Here is a 17,965-nt window from a genome sequence, read left to right as displayed (position 1 = left end):
AACTTAATTACTTTTCTCCTCCGCATCACGTGGTGAATGTTCATGTTCTCTTTCTCAACGGAATCACACTTATAATTGCCAATTCTATTATAATTACACAAACTCTTTTTCATTTTTAAGAAATTAAAAGGCTAATTGATTAGGATATACATATCAACTTTCCATATGTTAATTGGCTCATTTATAGAAACTGGAATATTACATCTTGTGACATGTTCCCCTGCTTAAAGTATGAAAATTGCATCCATGGCAATTGGAAGTGATGAGTTGAATAACTTAAAGAATTAATTATGTAAGTAGATATATCAATTCTTCTTTATCTCTGCTAATCATATAAAAGTATCATTTCTTAAATTTATTGATCTTTCTAAAGACAGCGCGAATCGCGGACAGTTTCACTAGTTTCTTATATAATTAACTCATTAAGCGGGTGGGGTCAAGAATTGGGTCGAGTTTAGGGGGGGTTGAGTTCAAAATAAATTTAAATATTAATTTTAACTTTTAAAATATTTTTTTTCTAAAAATTTACAGCTGCGACATCAGTAAATAGGTACCGAAAATTGTATTTCCGGCTAAAATGACAATTGATTCTAACTAAACTAAGTTGAGTGACTTTTGAAAGATAAAATAAAGTTTGGTGACTATAATGACCAATTACCATAAGTTGAGTGACCATCCAGGCCACCAACTCCGCATAATATGTCCAAATATCATAACATGAATGTAAACTGATTAGTTTGTCTTTGGAAAATGAAAATTTATTAAACTTTCAAAATATAGCAATTTTTTAAATTCATTTTTTCCTTAACAATAAAGAATAACAGGATCGGAGATCTTCGTAGAATGTCATTTTGCTATATGTTTTGTCATTTTCCTCCAAGTCTTTTTAGCTTTTTTGCTTATACGTTAGACTATCTTTTTTTTATGAATGAAAACATAAACAGGCATAATAAGACTTTTTAAGTTTTGATATTTACAGCGATTAATATACAAAATGCCAAGGAATGAGATTGATATTAACAAGCCAACTACTTTGCAAGTTTGACTTCATTAAGCTAGAAAATGACATTTATAAAACTTCACCTAATTGTACTCCCAAGGGATAAAACTGAACTAATTAAAACTAGGATCAACATGATAGATCTTGGAGTTATGGTCCTATTGTATAATAAGAAGAACGGTAAAATAAGCTTTTTATAACATACCGAGATTAAAATCAATACTAAGAAATAACTCAAGGACCAAAAGAGCTATTTTTTGATAATTAAATAATGAAAGTCAGATTTAGGCCCCGAGTACATATCATTTGGTACTTTGAAGTTATGATGTGGAACTACTTTATCTTGCTTATTTGTTTTGGGATCTTAATATTTTTCATTAGCTTATCAAAACAATTTTTACCCCGTAGCCGTCATAGTTCGTACTTTGTAGTCATCGTTAGTGTAGAACAAGAGTATAATAAGTATATAATCACTGTAGACACTGATTATATATTGATTATCCGGTGATATACACTGCATACTGGACAACTTGTGAAAAAAGGGATTAGAGTTAAATTTTTATTATATGATTTTTGCTAGGCAGTTCTTTAATTTAAAAATCCCAATTTTTTTAAACACGAACTATCCTAATTTGGTGTTTGGACAATCCAAATATGTTTTTATTTTCTTGCTTCAATCAATCCAAAGATACCATATTGCACAAAACACAGAAAGGTTTAAATGCTTGAAAGCACACAAAAATGCTTCTTCGATGAGAGTATGAGACTGCTTTCTGTATACGGTAAAAACCGGATTAATGCTTAGCCGGTGAGACCGGGGACCGATAAAAGGAAGAAGACAAGCACGAGCGCTCGGACGGGGTATTGCATCGGTAGTGCTTGATCAGAAGAAGTCGGAGGAAAACCATAAGGTCCGATTTATCCGGGGCAAACTTCTTAACACAGCCAGTTCGGTTTCTCCATGGCCAAGTTGACCGTAGCCGTTAGTCCGGTTTCTTCATGGCCGAGTTGATCGTGGCCGTTAGTCCGGTTTCTCCATGGCCGGGTTGATCGTGGCGGGTTGGTCCCATCAATCGATTATTCAATTGCCATACGCGTGTGAAGACCTTTTGCCACCTATTCTTGTCGGGCCGTACGGTGTGTCGAGGCGTACGACCCAACCTTATCCATAATGGGGGCGCTTCTTTATTCTAGAAGGGCTTTATGATGTATGAAAGGCCCATAGAGAAAAACTATAAATAGGGGGCACTTCCCTACTTTTAAGGGTTGGCTTTTCAGATCAAAAACATTGTATTGGAATTTATATTGAAGCTCTCTATCACTCTCTCTTTCTCTAATTTTGGTCTGGTTTTACAGTGTTAACTTCATTTAACCATATTAATCGATATAGCATTGAAATATACATATAAATATATATCCAACTCAGATCCACAATATTAGCTTTTAGTCATCCAAGTTATTAGCACATAGATATTTAAGTCATTATATACAAACCCGCATATAAATTTCTCATTAACCCAAATAGATTAAAGTATCCACATATCCTATAAACTCATTTACAAATTCATCCTATTACCTAATTTCGGGGTAAACACTTTCCATTTTGTATGGACGTTGTTAGATATAAATAATTTTGAATCTTTTTTCAAAAAGTTACAAATTGGGGTGTGAATCAATTTTGAGAGAAGTCTTTTGTATGAAGCTAAACAGTTTATCGTGAAAGTTACATGAAGGAAGAATCAATCTTTTTAGGTTAAACGATTGTAGGGATAGAATATTAGAATTATCTAAATTTATGATAAAAACACCAAAAGAGTAAATATAGGAAACGAGAAAATACATTGAAACCCCCCTCAACTTGACACGTTTTTTCAAAAAGACACCTAAATTTTGCGGGAGTCCTAAAACCCCCCCGAACCCATTTTAAATGGAATTAATACCACCTTTTTGCTGACGTGGCAGAGAGAGTGATACTTAAGAGAGTGAGAGCTCAGCAAATCAAATTAAAAGATCTTTTTGCACGACTTTTTTTATTAAATTGATTTTTTAAAAACTTTTTTGCCTTTTTTCCTTTGTCTTCCTCTTTCTTAATGTTCTGTATCCATTTTTTTCCTTTAGTCTTCGTTTCTTCTTTCCTTCGTCTGATTGTTTTGTTTTCCTTTTTTTTTTTTTTTTTTTTTTGGTTGGTTTTAACTTTGTCTTCTTCGCTGTTATCCATCATTGAGTCTTTATGCCTTCATTGGTGAAGGTTTTTAAATGTTTTTTCTCTCTTTAATAGTCAACTTTGATGGAGTAAATTAGTAGGGAATGAAATGGGTGTGCTGAAGACAATGACTAATTGACTATGGTTGAAAGTGTAGAAGAGTTTGAAGAGAGCGGGCCTGAGAAATTTTCTGATGAGCACAACTCTGGCGATCTCTTTTTCCGGTGATGCAGTGCAGATTGTTTTTTTTTTTTAAAGGAGCAAAAGAATGGAAAATAAAAATTGTCCTCCCGTTCTCTGTGTGTGTCATATATAAGTGTGTGTTGGTATAAAATTTGTATGTGGAGAGGAATTGAAGAAGCCATTTTTTATTTGGGAAAAGGTTAGGGAAAAGGGAGAAGGAGGTGGGGAGGGAGGGGGGGGGGGTTGGGAGGGCGACCCTTTTTTTTTTTAATAATTAATGAAAAATGGTCATTTTCTTCTTTTCTGTTATATTTTTTGGCACTTTGACACGTGGCAGTCTGTAATTGGTGGGTGAAGCTATTTTCTTGCTTCAAACTGAGACTAAGTTAAAAAGGGCATATTAATATAATTTTGGAGTTATTTAGGGGGATAACCCCTGCAAAGTTTAAGTGTCTTCTCGAAAAAACGTGTCAATTTGAGGGGGGTTTCGATGTATTCCCTCTATAGGAAACCAACCAATGCCATTTTTAAATTTTAAACTTGACCATTTCGTGCACTCACGGCCCACAATCTCTTTTCACTATCTTTACAGCCCATAAAGGAAAAAGAGTCCCTAATTGGGCCTTGAGCAGAAACCAGATTTTCGCATTGGTGATAACTGACAAAAAATTGCGTGGATTAGCCTTCATACGGTCTGGTCTTTAATTATTTTTCCGCAATTCGTTGGTCTTTAATTTTTTGCCCTACTTCTCGTTTAATGAAAATTTATGTGCTAAAGTACCCTTGTCGCACCAGAGATTCTGGGTTCGATCCCCAGCAGAATCAAAAATAATAACAATTCCGCAAAACATAGGTTTCTATGTAACTACATAGCGAATATGCATAATTTCATATGAACTTATGCCTTGCGATTTTTTTTTTTTTTTTTTTTTAACTTTGTTAGGGTTCGAACCTATGTCTTGTCCAGCAAAGGTTCGTGGAAATGAAGTTCTGCCTTAATTTCACAACTATGCCTATAGGCATAGGTTCTATGTAGTTTCATAGAAACCTTTGCCGTGTTCGGCATAGTTTCTATGTAACTACATAGCGAATGGGCATAGTTTCATATGAACCTATGCATTGCTATTTTTTTTTTTTAACTCTCTTGGGGTTCAAACCCAGGATCCAAATGTCAGGGATATTTTCGGCCAGTTTTTTGTTACTTAAAGTACCGAAAGGCAAAAATTAAAGACCAACAATTTGAGAGCCAAAAATTAAAGACCACCCTGGAATAGGGGAATTTGTGCGAATGACCCAATAACTGATAAGAATGTTTTTTTTTTTTTTTTTTTGGAAAATGACATATGCTACCTACTTAAGACTCTTTATTACAAAACATAACGATACTTTTACTTGTTTACACAACATAACAACAAATTTACAAAATATAAAAGATCTTCATTTTTCATACTTTTTAATAGGGAAAAGTGTTCAAAACACACTTAAACTTTGGCCAAAGTTGCCATAACACACCTAAACTTTGCGGGCGTCCTATGACCCCCCCGGACTTATTTTTTGTGTATTATCTATGCTTTCAAATGGACAAAGTCACCCTAATTCATTTGAGTGTATGCACGCGCTCCACTACAGGAAATTTGATATTTAGCGACCACTTCTTAACGAAGGGAGATAAATCCGGTCGTTATAAGTGCACTTATAGTGACCAAATTTTTTTCCAGTTATTAAAGCTAATTTTTCTTTCAATTATCGTGCCTTTTGCTTTGTGCCTTTTGCTTTGTGCCTTTTGTGTTAAGTTTGTGATTGTTCAAGAATTTGTGCCTTTTTGCTTTCCTTTGTGTTGAGTTTAAAAGATTTAATTATTCTTGATTGGGTATTTTTTTCAAAATTTCAAACCCAAAAAAACTCCATTGTAACGACCAAATCAAACGGGTCTTTTTCGATATTATATAGGATTTGTGACATTGTCGACATTGAAAACATGATTAATCATAGTGGATTAAGATAGTAGAACCGATAAACAAAAACTCCATTAGGGACGTCGAGTTTCGACTTGAAGCTTTCGGATACGGGTCTTCAAATTAGGATTTGATGAATAAAATTCTTGGTTCTTGATTGTTTGAAGGCGAACTCGAGGTTAGAAGATGTACGGAACGTGAAGAAGAAGCGAACGACTCCATGACCGCCATGAACAAAGCTTGAAGCTTCGAACTCGAATTTTCGGGTTGCCGCAAATGAGCTTCATTTCGAGTGGGTGATATATCAAAAGAAGCTAAAACGTCGAGAGGAATTCGAATACGAAATTTGGTGATGTTTGGTTGAGATTTAAAGTGCATTAGGATCAAATTTCGGTTCAGTTCTCTATGAAGAAGATGAACGATAATTTGTTGTGACATTTTGCCAAAGTTTCCATAACACACACAAACTTTGCGGGGGTCTATGACCCCATGGACTTATTTTTTATGTATTATTTACACTTTTATATATAGAATCTTACGCGCTCAAAGAGAGTAGATACAATCGCTTGTACACGTCACCATATAAAAGCGTACAAAATACACAAAAAATAAGTACAGGGGGGTCATAGGACCTCCGCAAAGTTCAGGTGTGTTATGGCAACTTTGACCATAGTTTGAGTGTGTTTTGAACCCTTTTCCCTTTTTAATATAAAAAAAAATAGCTCAAGGCTTGCAAAATTCAGTCAAATTTTTGTGTATAAAAACTGTATGAAAATTGTATGAAATGTGTATATGTGAGCGAAATTTTTAATACAGTTTTTATATACAAATTTTAAGCGAACTTTTTAAGCCTTATGTGAAATATACACATTTCATACATTTCTCATCCACAAAATTTTGAGCGATTTTTTAAGCATTAAACATTGTATGAAAGCTGTATAAGTTGTATTAATTTTTTAGAAACGTAACATGAACTTTATACACAAAAAATGTGAGCGAAATTCTAAGTCGTGAGCAAGATATATATATTTCATAACATTTTTATACACAAAGTTTTGAGCGAAATTGTTAAGCCTTGAATCATGAATACACATTTCATACACAAAATTCTGAGCGAACTTTTTCAGCTTTGAGCGAGATATACTACACAAAATTTTGAGCAATTTTTTTAACCCTTGAGCGAAAAAAATTATTATTTTTTTATAAAAAAAATTGAGCTAAATTGCCGTATATATTTTGTAAGAAATCTATTACTATATTTTGTAAATCGTTATTTTTTAAAAATACTTTTCTTATTATGTATATATAGGTCAATCACCTTTTTTTCTCTCGTTTTCCACCGATTTTGGTAGGGGTGGATTCAGGATTTCAAGAAGATGACTCTACTATTATGAATAAGTGGAATAATTTTAAATTTGGCTAATTTAACATTTAGTTTCTTACCATTAAATCAATTACACTTTTGAAATTATAGGCTCAAAGTTATAATTATTTTCTAAAATTTTGGTAATTTTTCACATACATATCTATTTTTCGTGTTGAAAATGTTTGGATTAATAGACCCCATTGACTATACGGTACATTATTCACTACTACTAGTTTTAATATAAATATTCAGTTTAGTTACATTAAATTTTACGATTACAAAAGGAAAATAGGGGGATCTTAAAAGAATAAACCAAACAAAAAAGAAAGAGAAAATTACTTAATTAAATAAAGAGATTTTGCAAGAATAAACTAAACAAAGAACGAAACAAGAATTATTTGAAACAGAGCATTTTTGCACTTCGTTAATTGTTGGAGCAATCTGTGTCCTCACCGTTAAAGAAGTGGCATCTATTTGCCCTTATTTTTAAATTCAGCAAACGAAATCATTGAAAAAAATGAAAAATCCAAGAATGTTGTGACTAGTCAACTCTATAATAATCTAAAAGAAGTTATTCTTATGGAAAAGGACAAAAATATCCAATTTGTATATAGCTCAAGGGCACAATTGCCTCTTTCCCGTTTTCATACCCTACTAATTTTTTATCCCCTTTATCTGTTCCTTTTTTTTTTTTTTTTAAATTCCTTTTTTTTATTACATAGAGGTAGGGGAAGGGGAAAATGAGGGACGAGATTACAAGATAGGGAATTAAACCCTAGCCAAATAAGGTAAAAATTCAGGTAGCCGACTAATTAAGCTACTATGATCCCCTTTTCTTTTCCTTTTTCTTTCTTAACGGTCTTTCTTTTTCATCCCACTTCACATTGCCCCTTGTTTTCACATTATTCATTTAAAATTTATTGGATAAGATCCTTTTATATTTGGAATAAACCGTAAATCCAAAAGTTATTCGTAAATTAATTATTCAAGTCAAATTCGTGTCAAACTGTCGATTTCCCTTTGATTAAAGGTCCAACTAATGTTGGGTCAAATAATCTAGCTGGGTTTCACAATAGGAAAAGTTATGCGACACAACAAAAATATATACTATATCCATAAATAGCAATAGTTTATAAAAATTATAACACATAGCGATATTTTAGGTTTAGTAGCAAATACACCCAATACCCAATACGCGTATCTCCTTATTTCAAGCCTAAAAATAAGCCTTGTATCTATTAGTTTTTCTCACTCACCTTTTCCGTCACTCCGATTTTCCTCATCCCATTTTGTAGCTCAAATCGTGGGTTCCTTTCAAATAGGTAAAGTAAACTAGTATACGTACACGCGCGATGCGCGGACAAAATTAAAAGAATATTAATCATATTAAAATGTGATATATGTGGTAGCCAATTTAGTGTTCAAGTAATTCTTTTTATTTACAAAGTATAATACTTCCCCTGTCACTGCGATTATCAAATACAAATAAACCTATCCTGCAAAACTAACAAATCACATCATACTCGGAATCAACTTTTTTTTTTTCTTCTTAATACAACTGGGAACCATTTATAGACAAATAAAAGCATCTCTTATTAAGAATAAATATATTAACCTTCCTAGTTACACCAGTTGTAACTTTCACATTCAAGCCAAAAATAGGATCCGAAAGGCAACCTAAATTAAGAAAAAAGAGATAAAAATTGTCAGAGAAATATTTAAATTGTTTTAAAACAAACAGAACCTATTAAACTTAAGCAAGATCCATATTGTATTTCTAAATATCAGCTCCCGTAATCTCTACAATAATCATATTCTCTATTCTGTTAACATTCTTCGCATTTTCTTTATCGCTTCTGTACATTGACCTCGTGTGATACTATCGATAAATTACAACTTAACGGCGATGGTTTTTCTTAATTATTAACTTACCTTTTTTTAAAGCTCTTATTGCCTTGCATGCCAATTATTTCCTTCATCTCAATTTATGTGATACTTCTCACTTTTCGAGAGTTAATTTGACTAAATTTTGAAGTTAAATTGAATTAGATTAACTCAATATTTTAAAATTAAAATTTATATATTTGAAAACTACATGAAAAATATTATAAGTTGTAACTTTTATCATATCAATTTGGTGTAAAAAAAAAAGACTTCTTAAAATGATGGTCAAAATTTATGCAGTTTGAATCTCAGAAAGCGAAAAGTATACATAAACTGTGACAGAGGGAGTATAAGTTTTGTATCCAAATAAAGCATTCACCAAACTTACCAGCTTTAACACTGTAAATAATTCAAATCATTTCTGAACGCCCCCCGACATTAACTTACTATATAATTCAATTTTGTTGTATAATGCTAATGCACCCCTTGTTGAGCATTGACTTTTCTCCCCAAAGTTTCCACATCAAGCACCAATGGCTAATCAATACATTTTATAATCGTTATTTATATATGTGGATATGGTGAAGAACTGGAGATATCGTTAATAATTGCTATATATTTAGATTTTAACTTGCTCATTGTTTACAACAACAACAACAACATGCCAGTGTCAAGAGTCTTTGTGCAGAAGACCATTTATAAAATCAATTAGATTAAAACATACATTAGAGAGGGTAAATTAGTCAGACTATAATTTCTTGTATTATTAACAACAGATAGATTAAAGATTTTTTACAAAAAATTAAAATAAGGGAGATAAACATAATATTGTAAGTCACAAGGGAAATTAGTGTTATGAGGTCAAATTTGTTGGGAGGAATATGAAACTATTCATATTATTCATGTTAATTCATGTATACTTAAAACAAATGATAGGCTCAAAAAGTGAGCCAAGAATAAAAATTGCAATGTGGTTCACAAACTTTGACTTGCTATATATCTATTCACAATCAGTTATTTAGTTACGTACCCTCGATGATATTCTTGTAGTGGCGGATGATGTAAAATCAGATACGAAATGATATTAATAGAATTAACTTTAGAATTAAACCAAAGAATACAAACATATATAACAACTGAGTATGAAGCAATTAGATTAGTAATTTGATTGAATAATAATTAGTATTTGTAAGCTTTATATTTTAGTTAAACGCACTTTAATACATCATTTCAAAAAATTGTTGCATCAACTTCATTTTCTCATTAAAATATTATTATTTATTAATTCAAATTTTTTATTTGACCCTCTTTTAAGGTTTCCTCCTTGCATTCTCATATGCAAGTGTTAACCAATTTCACAAAACACAATGAGGTTACATCAATTTAAATTTGAAAATTCTCTCTAAAATTACAATAAAGATCAATTTCAAATTCAAGTAAATCTCGGATTCACATACAAATCTCAAAAAATGCTAATTTCATACAATATATTCAAAAAGAAATTATGAATTATCATATACTTAAGTTTGTTTTAATACATTCTAAAACAAAAGAAAACTAATCCCTAAAAAAAAATATAACAGATAGCAAGCTAAGAAAAAAAACATACTCTTTTGGAAAAATTACTTGCATAAGCAGCATAACTGGTAGCATGAACAATGAAAAATCCAGTGCTAATCAATGAAGTAGCAAGGAAAAAGGTATGTAAACGATTGTGAAGAAAATATCTTAAGTATGTCAATGGATAATAAATACGAAAATATATTTTTCTATTGAAACGAAAGCTATTGAGTTTACCAATTTCTCAATTTTCTTTTCTTTGGGTAATCCATCGAAAGTTCCACTCAAACTGGATTAAATAGATAAACTATCACCATCATTAAGCAATAACATAAACACGTAAAATAAATCAAAAGATCATAATACTATGAGCATTAGGTTCAATAAATAATAATCTGAAATAGTAACAAAAGTTAGCAATGAGAAAGTGTCAAATTGACTAATTAAATTTTCAATACGAAATTAATTTTCTAATTTACATAGTCGAGCGTATCCATTTTCTATCAAAAAACAAACAAACAGCATTAAAATAATTACATTAAGAAATAATACGTGTTTGACTTTAGGCCTGGGTATAGTAGGCAAAAACCCTATTTTAGTGTCATAATTTAATGTAACATGACTATCACCATCTGCGCATAGAAATGAAATGTTAAAACTAAATAAATTTTGAAAAAATGAAGAATATGAAGAATGCAGTAAATATAAATTCACGAATAGAGCTAACGATTAATATCAAAAGTGGAGAACCTCTAACATTGGCATTATGTCTTGCTGAGGGATATATATAAAACATGTTATCAAAAATTGAAATTCAAATTAGGTAATTTTTTGATTAAATTAAATATAGAAAGAAAGATGTTAAGCTAGACTGCTCTCCTTTTATATATATATATATATATAGATTTTTATTATTATATATATATATATATATATATATATATATATAGATTTTTATTATTATTATTATATATATATATATATATAGATTATTATTATTATTATTATTATTATTATTATTATTATTATTATTATTATTAGTAGTAGTAGTAGTAGTAGTAGTAGTAGTAGTAGATTATTAAATTAGGTAATGTTTTGAACTATAATTAATAACTTCTTTAATAATTAATGCAAATAGAATTTATTGCCAAGTGGCTTGTTCATATTACGCCACTTAGCTTAATATTAAGCTAGACTACTCTCCTTTTATTACTATTATATATAAGAGGGAATGTGAGGACTTTTGTAGTCCTCACAATAATTTCCCAAATTTTTAAAAACTTTTTCATTAATTACTTTTATGTCCTAATTTTATTTATTTAAGTCAATTTTTTTGTTTTTTGTTTTTTAAGTCTACTTTTCAAAAGCTATCGAGCACAAGGGACTTTTATAGTCCTTACAATAATTTTCAAATTTTTTTTAAAACTTTTTAATTAATTACTTTTAGGTCCTAATCTTATTTATTTATGTCAATTTTTTTGTTTTTGTTTTTAAAGTCTACTTTTCAAAAGCTATCGAACCTCCTACCTCATTTTTCACGTTCTTTGATTTTACGATTGGTGCTTGATATCCGCATTTGAGCCTAATTAATCCGTATAATTCGCATCATCGCGCCTATTCGGGGGAGCGCTTCCTCCAAAGATTTTTTTCCATATCCATGTTCGAACCCCTAATCCCTAATTAAGAGAGGGAGCGACCCATCTGCCGCACAAGTTAAATTATGTATTTGTCTTAAAAGTTCATTAACTATGTATAGATTATTTATTTAGAATTAAATAACTTCAAAAAATTAGGATACATAAGTTATAATGTCAAATCTGGTTCCAAATTTGATTTGAATTAAATAATTTCATCAAAATGGAAGTTAAAATATTAAAGGAGTGGAATGAAAATTTTGCTTTTATATAACTACCCACTTGTGGGACTACAATGGGTATATGGTTGTTGTTGTTGTTATTGTACACTTGTACTAACACAAATTATATTTCTTTAGTTAAAATATCTGCTTTTATATCTGAGTTTGGGCAAGATTTTACCTCACATAACTAGTATATATATAGATATAGATAGTACTAGTAGTAGTAAATTATTAAATTAGGTAATATTTTGAACTACAATTAATAACTTCTTTTATAATTAATGCAAATAGAATTTATTGCCAAGTGGCTTGTTCATATTACGCTACTTGGTTTAATATTAAGCTAGACTCCCCTCCTTTTATATATATGTATATATATTGATTATTATTATTAGTAGTAGTAGTAGTAGTAGTAGTGTGCTAGAAGGTTGGAATTCCTTTCGTGTTACTCTCTCCTCTCGCTACACATTTTTGCCTTCGACTCATTTAGGATCCAGTAGAAGAAAGAAAAAGAACCATTACAAAACGGTGAGAGGTAAAATGGGACTTTTTGGTAGATTGGTGGATTCTATTGTTATGGACGTGGCTTTTGACAGTTTAATGCCTTTTAGACTCTTCTGAAGCGTTGTCTCTCATTTATTACTTAATGTTTTTGTTTTTCTGGTATTTGTAAAAAGTGCCAAAAATTAAAAAAAATAAAAAAATAAAGGCTAACGGTGGTCTAAGAGAGCGCCACCTCACCGCGCCTATGGCCTGCAATTATATATAAGACTAGTTACAAATAAGTCCTAGCTACTTTCATTCGTGATAGGTCTCTCATCTAAATCTCTAGCACCAATCAGCCTTACCCATTCCTCTCAATTTTATTGGGAACTTAAATATTATTAGAATTATATTTTATTCCACCACGATTTGTAAGATAGATAGAATTGTTTAATTTTAGTTATATCATAGACTTCCAAATCCACGTAATGGTGGTCGGGTGAGGGGTCCAAAGTAATTGAACTTATCGATGTAAAATAAGCATTATCAATGAATTTGAAGCAAAACATAAATTAACATTTGCTATATAGTCAAAAATTGCGTGCGCTAGCTTTATTTATGTATATGACACAAGCTTCATAACTCTTTCAGTATCACATCGAGCAAATTTTTCTATTGATTATAAAATTTTGCTTGTCAGGCATTTTTTGTTTAATACTTTTAAAACAGTGATTCTCAAATCTTGCCTCGTGGTGTTTGGTGAGATGGAGGTTAATTTCCGGAAAATATTTTCGATAATATTTTTTTAATATTGGCTGGAATGAATTTTTTTTTATTGAAACATACTTATTTAAAATTCAATATCGCAAATAGACTTAGTAAGCGTTTGAACAAAAAAAATGTGATATAGCAAACTTTATAAATTCACTAGTAAAGCGCAGTTTTGAGTAGACATAATCTTTTCATAGATTAATCGAGATAGAAGGGCTAATACTATATATCTAACTCCATAGTAGCATATTTTATCTCAATATTAATTGTTAAACTATAGTACGTAATACAATTTGTTATGTCACGATAAAAATACACCCCACCTCGTACCCCTTCTCTCTGTTTGTATACTGTAGAACCTACAGTTCGAAGTCACTTGAATGTTTGAAGAAACATAACTTTGATTCTATGGCTGAAAATAGTCTAAAACTGGTAAGCCAATAAAAATAATTTTAAACTATAAAGCAGGTGAAAAAAACTAAGAAGTCACACATGTTGTAGGAAATTTAAAAATAATTCAATGGAGTAAAATCGTATAAGAGATTCTTATGAAAATTTTGAATAAGTATAGGCTAGGTATTGCCAGGAAACTATCTTTTAGGATAGTAATTTTTTCACACCGAATAATTATCAATATTATATCAAATATCCCCAAGAAACGATGTTACTTGGAAGAGAATTTAAGAAACATTGCTGTTTAGAGCCTTTAAATAGAGGATAAAAATATTGGAAAAAAGGATAAATGATAAAGCTAGCCGTTAAGTTCTTATTTGTGCAAATTACACAATTAAGCTTGTGACTGAAGTGGAAAGAAGACGATTACTTTAGAAAGTTTTTGCTTTCTTTTGGTACACGGTGCTTCTCCCGAATGGTTCTAGCCAGCGCGAATCCGAGTTAGTCAGGCTTCAATACGGATACCGGGCACCGGATGGAAATCAAAAAAAAAAAAAAGGATTTCTGGCGTTCATCATAAAATAACCTTATCTAGGGAAGCAATCTGATACATCAAAGAATGACTGGTCGAGATAATTAGGCCACAAATTTGATAACACACCTTTTTTAAGCTTGAAAATCATACATATTCATTTTCAAGTCCGTCCATCTTCTCTCCAAGGCAGTGATATTTATTGGAATCACTTGCACCATTTGCTTGCACTTGTAAATCACAAGCCCTTTGGTAATTTTATCGTAATTGCGGCGGAATATAGATATTTGCCGTTACATGTGATTAAGAGAGGTAAAAGGTGTCAATTGGAACAGGTGCAACTCTAAGGGTTTCATGGAGTGTCTATTAGAATAGCTGCAGTCAAGACGGTTGCTGAAGTGCCTTTTAATTTTTCAGTCGAACATAATTAACAATAAATTGGGAAAAAGTTTTTTTTTATTTTTTAAAAGGCAAATAATTGAGGAAAAAGATAAATGTGTTTTCTTGTCTTAGAGAGCGCCACATCACCGGGCCTATGTCTCTCTTTTATATATATATAGATATTTCAATTAAAATTACAGTATTTTAATTTTTGAGGATGAAAGAGTTGCTAGAGATATCTTATGTGCACACACAAACACAGACACACAAAGATACGTATATGTATTTATAATGGAGATTAATTAGCATGCAGTTTGGAACAACATTGAAGAGTAGTCATATTCGTTAATAGCCAACACTACTGAAAAAAATGCGACTTCTCGATGGAATTTTGTGATGAGATCCGTTGGAAATCGACTTGTCGAAAACGTTTTCATTGGAAATTTGATATTTTTAACAGCGTTCCGACATGAACATTCGTAAAAAAATCATCTTCTAAAATAGTGAATTCAATAAATTAAGCCACGTAGCTGTGAGTTATGACTTCAGTAAGTCTTGATCCAAAATATGTGATTTTACTTTCATTTACTTTGAAGTTATACATTTGTAAATTTTTCAAGGAAATGGTGCGTGGGAGAGATGGGGAATATTGGGATGGTAAGAAAGAGCTTTTTAGATGCAAATTACCTCCTGCAAGGCTGCAACTTGCAACATAGTATAAAGTATCGACATAATATGGAGATCTGAATTCTGATGATAATGATATAAAAAATATAGAGAACTTACAAAAATGCAAAAACCAAGGCATGGTTGACTGCACTCAAAATTAAAGCATTGGACCTCATTGCACTATTATAGGAGTAATTGAACTGTTTTTTTTTTTTTGCATTGGTAAGATAAATACAACTTTCCCTGATTAAAATAAAATATGAAGATGTTAGTAAGCTGTTTATTTTTATTTTATTACATAGGGGTAGGGGAAGGGAAAAATGGGAAAGTGAATTACAGCGTGGGATTTAAACCCTCACCAATAAGGTGAAAGTTTAAGTAGCCAACCAACTGAGCTACTAAGATCTCTACGAAGATGTTAGTCAGCATCACATGGCACACAATATATACATTTTAACTGTAACCCATTTATTGAAAGATCTTCATATCTTTTGAAGATTTCAAACCTAATTCTTAATTAGAAAGATCACTAAAGCATGAAGTTTACTAAATATAGAAGATTAGTACAAAGATAAAATTAAACAACGCATTTTCATAGCCCAGCAAGAAAGTTCCACCATTATGGTCAACAGGAGCAAATGCCGACATTCTAAGCATAGTCATGATTTGAACACATAGTTTGACGGAAAAAGAGTGAGTTACTGAAACCTACTCTTTTTCTCGGAAGATCAAATTCTATAAGATTGTCCTGCATTTGATACCCACCGATGACAATTCCTTGTCCAAATGTTTGGTTTCGTTGAACAAAGGCGAGGCACACGACATCCTTGTTAACTTTTACCAATGAGTTTGCTCCGATAATTGTCCAATACACATTTGGCTTGTGCAAAACAAGATCAATTTGAGGAGCATTGTAGCCAAGGCGTGACATACCAATAGCAGAAGAATCAAAGCAAGTTTTAAAAGGTTGCACCGGGGACACAATTTTCACATCTTTAGGCATCGCGTTAACGAAAGCTTTGCTCACAACATTGTAAATAGAAGCCTCTAATACAGTGTAAGGAAAAGCCGTGCTGATTCTCGTCCCACCTTCATCATCTTCATCCAATGAGAGTAGCGTTTTATTTAACGGCACATTTTTTCCGCTGATCTTAATAGAAGAAACTTGAATATAATATTCTGGTGAGCCCCGATTGTAGTATATATAATGAGGGTGGGAAATAATAGGTGTATAGATAAGATCTTGTGAGGCGTCAAAGGCAAGGCTAAGGTAATAAGGTCTATGTCCAATGAAAATTACACCGTTTCGTTCAGTTGATGAGCTCAAGCAAACAGCAAATTGTCTACTGAATCTAAAAGCTGATGCCAATTGAGCAGCAAATGATGCTGGACGTTGTTGTCCGAAACCAACCGTCCCCTTAATATCTTTACCAAGACCTTCGGTTAAATATGTGTCATAGCAGCTAAAGATAAAATTTGGCATCGTGACAACGGGGCCTGGAACGGATCCGTTAACGGATTGGAGTGACAAAACATCTTGGGCGATTTCACCACCCGTTATGATAGTTTGAGTAACCGTGTTTGAGTAACCTTGTTTCCAACAACGTTATAGCACGCGTTTTTGTTGCAACCTGGCCGTTTTTTTTTGGTGACAATCTCCGCAGGATAGAGGTCTGGTAAGATTACATTGCATTGAATTGCAACGAGCGGGTTTGTAAGTGGAACTTTTGTACCCTTTTTCACAATCTACCCATAGGCTTTCACCACCAAGATGGACAGCGAGGTTAACGGGGACAAGAGGTGTTCTTTGGTGTATTTGAGTAATGTATTGTAGAGTAGAGGGGTCTTTTTTCACTGCAAGGAATAAAGTTTTAGGCCGGTAAGTGGTTTTTGCTAGACAAGTTGATATGATGAGAAGAAAACAAAAGTGAAAGAAGTAGTATCTAGAGGAAGACATTGGAATTAATTTGAGAATGGAAGAATGCTCGTATGTGAAATCTTGAATATCCTAGGCATGTATTTATAGCTGTAGGTTGTGGAACTAGCCCCACTCGCTTGAACAAGTGACATTTTTTGGGACTCATATGAAAGTTCCACATAAGAAATGGATGTTGTTGAATTATGTGTAATTTAACTTGTTGTAATAGATTACTTTATCTTTTATTCAAACTATCTATTAGTACTGTTAAATAGAGTAAATGCATTAGGCTCTCTCTCTCTGAATGCAGGATTTGATCAGTCTCATCAATTTTATTTTTATAATATACTTGAAGAGTGCCAGTTATCCAAACCATGTGGATATTTGAATATCCCAAGACGAAGTATCTTTCCATGTGTGGAGATGTTTTTTAAATGGTAATCCAACTGTATGCTTTATTATTAAGGTCAAGAGAAGACCCTTCTAATTGAAGAAAATTTGCTACCCAGATCGGGGAAACTTTTCATTATTAACTATCTTTCCATATTTTTCTTATGCGTTACTATATATTCAAATATACTAAAAAAAAGAGTGAGGGCTAGTACACTTATTGAGCTCCCTGCCTGCTAAGCTTGGCGGTTCAAGCCCCATTAGTGGTGTAGCATTCTCTTTCCCTTAATTTTTCCTGACCTTCCCCTGAATTTATAAAAAAGATACACCGAAAAGTTGTTGTACTTTTTTATAGTTATTTAGAGATAGAGGAGTTCTTAGTTAATTTCATTCTCTCATAATAGCATTTGGCTAGTTAG

At 31.9% G+C, this 17,965-nt stretch overlaps 1 pseudogene; it reads right to left on the bottom strand.

The window, feature by feature from the left end:
• Window positions 1-15,685: 15,685 nt before the first annotated feature.
• On the bottom strand, window positions 15,686-17,237 carry LOC132069368 (probable aspartic proteinase GIP2; annotated as a pseudogene).
• Between the last annotated feature and the right edge of the window lie 728 nt (window positions 17,238-17,965).

This window comes from Lycium ferocissimum, chromosome 9 (assembly GCF_029784015.1).
Source record: "Lycium ferocissimum isolate CSIRO_LF1 chromosome 9, AGI_CSIRO_Lferr_CH_V1, whole genome shotgun sequence".
Taxonomy (NCBI): domain Eukaryota; kingdom Viridiplantae; phylum Streptophyta; class Magnoliopsida; order Solanales; family Solanaceae; genus Lycium; species Lycium ferocissimum.
The sequence above is the reverse complement of the archived record's forward strand: the minus strand, read 5'-3'. Positions and strand labels throughout refer to the sequence as shown.